The 8,451-nt window shown below is 53.5% G+C and overlaps 1 protein-coding gene across 1 annotated transcript in view; it reads left to right on the top strand.

The window, feature by feature from the left end:
* The window catches only part of CRY2 (cryptochrome circadian clock 2), a 21,488-nt gene extending 14,502 nt beyond the window's left edge, over positions 1-6,986 (top strand). The window contains exon 11 of the mRNA XM_008050891.1: positions 4,752-6,986. The gene's annotated coding sequence lies outside the window, so the exon portion shown is untranslated. The remainder of the gene's footprint in view (positions 1-4,751) is intronic.
* Positions 6,987-8,451: the final 1,465 nt, after the last annotated feature.

The following is an 8,451-nucleotide window of genomic DNA, read 5'->3' on the forward strand; positions in this document are numbered from 1 at the left end:
GAGTCCAGGCTGCTCCAGGCCCCGGGCTCTCCTGACTGGCTGTTCTGTAGGCCTGCCAGCGGAGGGCAGCATTGACCTTAAGAAGCCAGGACAAGGCCTGTGCTGGACTCACTCTGCCCTGCCCTGCCTAAGGACCAGCAATCCAGTCTCCCCATCACCTTTGCCCTTTATAGCTGCTCCTTCCTCCTTATCTGTCCCGCGACTTCAACTCTGCTTCTTCCTGTCAGCACGCTTCTTGAATGTTGTAAAAAAAAAAGGCACACACACCTGACTACTCCTTCCCCCCAAAAGGAAGGGCCTTTTATGCCCCTCTTGGGGAAATATAAATTCCTCTCCTCTCTGAGTCATCATCTCAGATTGTTCCTTATGTGCCATGTCTTCATCATTAGGCTGGAGGTGATTTTCTCGATGTTGCTGACTGGTTCTTTTTTCCAGATCCTTCTCACTTCTGGGCCAGGCTGGGGCCATCTGGCTTGAGTGTCTCGTTTTATGCTCAGTGAGATGACTGTTGGATGCGTGTACCCTGTACCTTGACTGGGCTCTCTGACATAGACATTGCTGATGGACAGATTTGTGCTATAAATAGGTATTTAAAATGTCAAGGGGCCATAAGTACCATGAAGAGAAAATGAAACAAAATCGGGTAAGAAGATAGAAAGTAAAGGTTGGGCACAAGAGAGGTTGCAGGCTTGTATTATAAGGGACCATACTTGGAGAATCACTGACTCAGTCCAGTCATAATCCATTGTCTAGGCCAGGCCCACGGCCTCCTGAACAAAGTATAGGCTCTGTTAGCCAGGAAATGTGGATATTGGTAGAGTGTCTGCATAATAGGCATGACACTTAGCCCAGTGCCCAGCTCCTAAGTCCTCGGTAAATGGTAGTTACTATTATTATAGGTATTGTTATGATTATCATTTTAGAAGACCATAAGGTTACAGTGGGGTCTGACCATGGAGCGTTATAAATGTCAGGCAGATGAGTCCCTGGTGTACTCTCTGGGGGTAAAGAAGCATCTTGAAGCAGGAATGATCAAGCTGGCACTTCTGGAGGATAAGCTAGGCATGAAGCTGGGACCTGCTCAGGAACAGGCGGGAAGAATGGGCTGGTGAGCGACTTGAGGGAGGCTCCAAGTGGAGATGGTTCTGGGGTGCAGAGGAAGCACCTGTCCCTGGCCTTGGAGTCCAGGAGATTGTCTGTCAGCCTGCTGGGATCTCCAGGACTGATTCTCAAGGTGTACTGTCCCCTTCATCACTGGCTCCCTGGGCACTCAGGCCAGGCTGGGCTGTGAGGGTTGGAGTGGGGTCAGGAGGGCCAAGGACTTGAGCAGGTGCAGACTTCACTCTAAGACAGGCTGAGGGGCATACCTGCGTCTGTGGCAACCCTGAGAGAAGGGAGCGCGCTGTGTCTCCCTGCATGCTGGCAGTAGCATCTGGGCCTAAAGTTGGTTAGCATCCTCATCTGTAAGATGGTGGCCATCAAGCATACACATTAGGGAAAGAAGATGAGAAAACAAATGCCTCATGCAAATGAAGTCACATTGTCATCCTGCATTTACTGCTCAGAGTGTCTTTGTGTCGGTGTTACTTCAATCAGCCAGCACAGAGCTGTGGCTACTTACCCAAGTTGATATAGTTGATATATTAAGGGGGAGAGACTTGTCCCTTCCTCCCGTTTCCTCGGTCATTTTCAGTTGTGTGACTTGGGTCTGGATACATCTATTTTCTGAGGTGTTTTAGGTATAAGGTGTGAGCAGTCATTCAACCCAGAGGCTCTGTCTTGAACCTTGGAGGTCTCCTTTCCCTCTGGGCTTCTGATACTAAGCTCAGGCCTGTGGTGGTACAAGGGACGGTCAGTCACAGTTTCAACGGATCTTGTGGAAAAAAATGTCCCCATATCAGTGGGTTCCATGCTTACCTCAAATCCACAGTGGCTGTCTGTTCTGCATTTCACAACGTTCACTAAACTGAAAAACAAGCCAGCCCTTAAATAGCTCTCGTTTCAGCCGGTTTCTGTAATCCCCAAAGCTGCTGACTGCTCAGGATTCCATCAGCCTCAAATTGTGCCCAGATTTCGCTCATTGGTCCAATTATTTGACCATGGGGGAGAACAGCTCACGTGTTCCATTTGCCTTCTGCTGGTACAGAGTGATCTGTTGAGAGAAGCCCTGTTGAATACAAAAAGTTCATGGCCAAGGATCACCTCTCCCCTCCTCCACCTGCTCAGCCAGTTAGCAGCCCCGGGGCTTTGCTGAGTAAAACCTGCCTCCTGGAATCTCTGTTGTCCTGTTGACACTTTAGTTGTATACTCCCTCCTGTGTGTGAAAGGCACCTGCTGTTGGTAAAGTGCCCCATAGTTAGTGGAAGTAGAGTCAGTGTGGCATTGGGAAAAGAGCTCTACCTTACTCATACTGTCTGCATCCCAGACCTACCACTGGCCTCCTGGGAGACTCTGCCCAAGTGGTATCACCTCTCTGATTCTCAGTTCCTGGCCTGAAAATAAGAAGTTGGGCTCCAATGTCCCCTAGCACTTTCCTTGGCTCTTCATGATTAGTTGTGAACTGATGACTGTCCCTTCTATGGTGTGGTTGACTAGAGGAACGAGGCTGAGCTAAGAGCTTCAGCTTTCTCCCCCTTCCAGCCCAGCTGTACCTCTGCACTTCCTTGGCCCTGCCTTGGGAGCTGGTAGCAAACCAACCCTCTGCCTTTCTCAAGCTCTTGGACACTGTGCCTCGCCAGGTATGGTGGGGAGAGGGAAACACTGAGACTCAGTGCCAGTCTCCAAACAACGTGTCCTCCAGATCCTCAGCCTTTGCGGTACCCTCCATGAACATATGTGCAGGTACACACACCCCTCCAGGGCTAGGATCTCGGGGCAGGGTGGGCTTATAGACTGGGGTTTCTTGGAGCATCTAATGGATGAGAAGGGGTGTGAGGACAGAGGTACCAGGAGGCCATCCTAACCAACACTGGAGGTTCAGAAAAGGTGGTTATTAACTGACTTTTTGTCCCAGCTGTCTGTGTGTTTCTTGTATTAATGACGAGTAGAAAGAGATGGATTTTTCCATGCATGTGTTATGAGTTGATTTTTCCCTGGGTGCCTTTCCCTGGGCTGTTCTTCCCTTTCCTTCAGCGCTGCTTTCATTTTCCTGCAAGGCCTCATCTGATTTCCCCAGCCCCATTTTTCTGCAGACATATGCCCAAGCTTGAGAACAAGAGCATAATACCAACTAGTTATCTGCTTCAGATTTAGCATGTGTTGGAAGACCAATATTGAATCTTTGTCTCCAATGTCTTTGACTGTTAAGAGTATTTTCACTTTTCTAATAACAACTTTCATTCAATGTTGCTTGGACATTAGTGTTTATGACACCATGTTGAATTTTTTCTTTTTATAGCCTCTAAAAGCCTTGGTGAGCAATAATATAGAGATTACTTAGTGGTAAAAATACAGGTTTTGGAATCAGACAAAAATGAATTTCCCATCTTGGCCCTGCCACTTATGAATACTATTGTCTTAGGCAAGGTATTTATCCTCTCTGGTTTCAGTTTTCTCATCTATAATAATGGAGGATTATCTCCAAGGTTAATGGGGTCATAAGTTGTATTTGTCTACTTGGGCTGCCATGACAAAGTACCACAGACTAGGTAGCTTAAGCAATAGGGATATGTCCCCTCATACTTTGGAGGCTCAGAGTCTGAGATCAAGATGTTCCCAGGGTTGGTTTCTTCTGAGGCCTCTCTCTTTGGCTTGTGGACTATGCCTTTTCCCTGTGTCTTCACATGGTCCCTTTTCTACTGTCCAGGACTTAGTTTCCTCTTCCTATAAGGACATTAGCCATATGGGCTTAGGGCCCACCCGATGACCTTATCTTACCTGAATTATCTCCAAATGTAGTCACATTCTGAGGTACTGGGGTTTAGGACTTCAGCAGAAGAAGTCCTAAACCCTAGTACTAGTGGGGACACAGTTCAGCCATAGCGCAAGTGTATAGTGCATGACTCATTGCAGGCTCAGTAAGCCTACTTATTATTACTTGTCTTACAAGGTTGAAACTGTACAGACTCTTCATGGAACACTGTGTGTCTCTGTAGATCGCAGACACACTCAGCCTATTTCAGTGGGCAAGCCAACATTCTGACAGGCTCGCCCTATTTCAGCGGGCAAGCCAACATCTGTCTGTTATGGGGTGAAGCCCTTGCTTCCCTCTGCCCCAGATTCCAGATGTTAGAAATCTTTCAAATGAGCCATCCACGTACTTTCTCTCCCTCCTGCCCCCTCTGCCTCCTAGTGCTGCACCAGGGTGCCTTCATCTCTATGTGGAAATGCGCTCACCTGCTGATTCTAAACTCACTCCCTGCCTTACTCCTCGGAATTACTGCTCCCCGCAGGCTTCTCTTCCAGCCATGTTTTTCTGATTCCCATCTCTGGCCACAGCTACTTGCCTTGATTCAGACACTGTGCTTGACGTGTCTAAGCGAGTGACCCCAAGGCCTCCAGTGAGCCTTGTGTAGCCGTGTCCTGCCCCCTGCTGCCCTCAGCCCCAGGTGAAGGGGCCACATCATCACTCGGAGGGCAGCATTCAGCTACCCCACTGGCCTCCCAGCAACAGCCTGTACCCCAGTGCCATGGCCCGTTCTCTCGGCGTTTCCGGTTCCAGTCTGAGCACCCCCAAAGAAGCAGTCGGAGGAGCCTGTCGCTGGGCAGCCGAACATCTTCTGAGTGCTCCTTTTGCCTTGTGTTTCTTGCAGCCGCAGAGCCCTCGCTCCGTGCACAAAGCCTGGGTGCCCGAGCAGCAGCCGCAGCCGCAGAGCGCAACCTGCAGAGAAGCGGATCACCAGACAGGCGGAGGGGACGTGTGTGCGTGTGTGCGCGCCTGCCAAGGAGGGAGTGGTGTGCCTGTGTGCGTGTGCGTGTGTCTGTTTACACTCTCGTGGTTCTGACTGTTGCCCAGGCTGGAGGAGCACCTATAGCACGCTTCACCACGAGCACTGTGTCCTGGTCTCCAGACAAGGCTAGAGGCCGTGGCAGTGACTGCCAGCCGGGACCTGTCCCTGCAAGCCACCTGCCTTGTCTGAATAGAATATAGTGGTCAGACCCAGCTGGGATTCTGGCATCGGCCTCCCTCCCTCTTCACGCCAGACTGAGGAACAAGAGGGCGGCCGTCTTGGCCCTTGTCCAAAGCAGGGGCTTCTGGAGGCAGCAGAGTCCCACTGAGTTCCTGCTTTGTGGCCCTGGAGGCTGGGCAGGCTGGATGCTGTCCAGACTTAGCCACCTGGCCTCACTTTTTTATTTTAAAATTCCCTGCCGCTGGGTCCTCCAAACCATCTCTGGACACCTGGGACCGAGCATGAGGCTGTAGACAGATCTGAAAAGTTGCTGCCAGCATACGGAAGCACACCCTGATGGTGAGGTGTGTGCCCAGTACTGCGGATAGGAGCCTAAGACAGCACCTCACCTTTTCAGGGCGAGCCTAAGATTAGGAATAGAAGCCCAGCTCTCCCTGTTCCTCCCCACAGCTGAGAGCCAGCCTCAGGACTCACCCGGGAGCTGTGGAGGGACCAGGGTCAGACTCCGTCCCTCCACCAGGAGGAGACCGGCTTCTCAGGGGCATAAGGCCACCCGGCTCCTCTGGCTGCACCCCAAGGCAGCACAGTGCTGCCAGTGAGGACCACTGACACCCAGCCAGGGAAGCCATGCTAGTCTTCGTTCTGTCGGCTTCCAGGGCCTGCCCTGAACTGGTCAGCATCCAGACTGCCATGTTAGCTGTCCCAGAGGCTGGACTCCAAGGACTCGGGCAGAGGGACTCGGGCAGGGACTGCCAGGGGCAGTTAGCCAAAGTCCGAGCAGAGATCACTCCAGCACGCCATCCCTTCCAGAAGCGGTGGGTGGGAGGCTTGACCCAGAGGAGCCAAGCCTTGCATTCCAGGAGTGACTTGCGCCTCCCACCCCTCCCTCCTACTGTCAAAGGCCGGTGTTGCGAAAGAAGCACTGTGGTCAACTGGAGCAAGTCTTCCTTCCACCCTGTGGCCTGCATTTGAGCCACAACATGTGTGTGTGTGTTGTGTATACGTGCGTGTATGCATGTAGCCGGGAGGCCAGTTCCTGTTTGTGTTTTGTCCTCATGTGTAACATTAAGCTGGCCTCTGGGCGTTTTCCTTTCTACCTCCCTGTGACCTTTCCTAGCCTCAGAGTTGTGAGCTCCCCTGGCCCCAGCCCTGCCCTCTGTCCTCCGACCACAGCCCTGGGGTCAGGCCCCTGTCTCCTGTCGCTGTCCAGCACGTTGACAGGCTTCTTCCTGAGGTGTCTCAGGCTTCCTCAGCCAGAGAGCTGCCTTTGGAGTCCACCTGTCGTATGTGTGTCACCCTCGCTAGAAACATCCCATAGTCGTGTGGGGAAGCAGGGCCCAGGTGACGGTGTGTGTTCAGGGCACCGGATTCCCTCAGCCCCTGCCAGGAGGAAGGAGAACCAGGAAGTCACTCCTCTTGCCAGAGGGAGAGCAGCGTGAGCCTGGAGGGGTGAGCCTGAGAAACAGAAGGTCGAGGCTGCAGGCCAGACCAGTGTTCAGGAACTGCACCTTCAGAGGTCGGGATGAGTCCGTCCCTACCTGTTTGGCGATGGCTCCCTTCCCTGAGATCCCGGGTGGCAGGACCACTTCCCCCACTTCTTCACCACCCCGGCCCACTCCCAGGGCGACTACCAGTGCAGTCAGACAGCGCACTCCTGGAGCCAGGAGGGGCAGGTGGGAGAGGGGGTGTCTGGTGGCCTAGAGCTCCACGATGGTGCCAGACCTCCCTTCCCCTAGCCCAGGTGGCGCCGAGGACTGCCACAGAAGAGCGCCCCAAATCTTGGCCCAAGGGCCACACAGGGAAAAGATGGTCGCAGGCAAAATGCACTTTATAGAGATTTTCTGTTGCTGGAAAGGTGTGTTTCTCCCACGGTTTGTGAATATTCACTTGTTTTATAAACGTCTAATCCTGTCTGAGTAAGGTTGTGCTGTTGTCAATCTTGTGGGAGTTTGGTGAGGCTGAAGCTGGGTGAAGCCGTAGGACTTGGGGCCACAAGGTTCCTATGGGAGCAGCAGGAGCAGGTGGGGGCGGGGCGAGGTGTGGGGGTGGCTCCACAACCCAGTCAGAGGGTCAGTCGGGGTCAGTGGGCCAGACGGTGCAGAACACTCTGGGCCCACAGTGACGGTCCTGAGTGCTATCCTGTAGTGACCCAGACTTGCCGGCCACTTAAGCCCCAGACTGGGGGTCAGTCAGCAGCAGCCCTCTGCAGGCTCTCAGTCTGTGCTTCACCCCACACAGGCTGCAGCCCTGTGGGAGGAGGGGTTGCGAGCCTCTAGTCTGGCCAGGTCAGGATCTGCCCACAGCCAAGCCCAGGGCCTGGATGCTGGCCTTGCCTCCTGCCACCTGGGCCAGAGAGTGGCCCCTCTCTGTGCAGTGGGCCCTGCTTTCATGCTGGGGGACCCCAGCTTTGGTCGGAGAGCTTTATGGGCCCACACTGCAGCTTCCTGTGGGAAGGGGCTCAGGCAAGGCCTAGGAATATAAATCTGCCCTGCACAAAGTGAGAAAGGAGGAAAGGGAGGAACCACCTGTGGGCTCGGCTCATCCTTGGCTGTGTGCTGAAGCCCCTGCTGGCCTCCCTCCTGTCAAGACCCAGGCCTCCCTTTCCTCTCTCTCTTCTGTCTTCTCTCGAGTGTGGCCCTCAGTTGGCTTTTGGAGCTGACTTTGGTTCTTGAGCAAAAGGTACTAGAAGAGGGTGTTGTCCTACACATGCACACGCTCCTGAGCTCCTGAGGGTGTTCCCTGGCTGAGACAAGTAACATTCTAAGAAACAGTCACTAGCCATGATGGGAAGAAAAGCCAGGCGCCGTGGCAGCAGGTGGTTACTATGAGGGCCTAGTGCAGGAAAGGTGAGGTGGCCACCTCTCGGGTCCAGGGGCAGGGAGAGAGGCAGCCCAGGCCTTTGGCTCTGGGTACTGGGATAGTCTCAGGGCTGGAGCTAGGGGCTGCTAACTGCAAGATGGGTGTCTTCCCCTCCTTACTGGGGGCCACACTGAAGGAGAAGGGGCCAGCATGACCAATGGGCAGTCCAGGTTTGCAAACGGGACACAATTTGTGAAACACTTTGCACCTTCTTCTGCCCTGCCCTGTGGAGGACAGGGTCTCTGTGCTTCTCCGGGAACCAGAGAAGCCAGAGAGGTTTGGTCAGAGGCTCTATGACCCACCAAAGCTGGGCCCTAGTCTTGGCCTTCCACACCCTGTGAAAGAACTCAGGAAACACAGGGTCCTGCAGGCCTGGGGGCCCAGGCTTCACCTCTGAGAGGAGGGAAGGCAAGGAGGAAACCATGGCCAAAGCCTAGCAGGGATGGAGGTGCTGAAGGGAGCAGAAGCAACGAAAGAATCCCAAGAAGACTAGGGGCAGGGAGAAAGGCCCCCAAGTCTTGGA

This window comes from Carlito syrichta, unplaced genomic scaffold, assembly GCF_000164805.1.
Source record: "Carlito syrichta isolate Samal-C Ts95f unplaced genomic scaffold, Tarsius_syrichta-2.0.1 Scaffold153965, whole genome shotgun sequence".
Classification (NCBI taxonomy): Eukaryota; Metazoa; Chordata; class Mammalia; order Primates; family Tarsiidae; genus Carlito; species Carlito syrichta.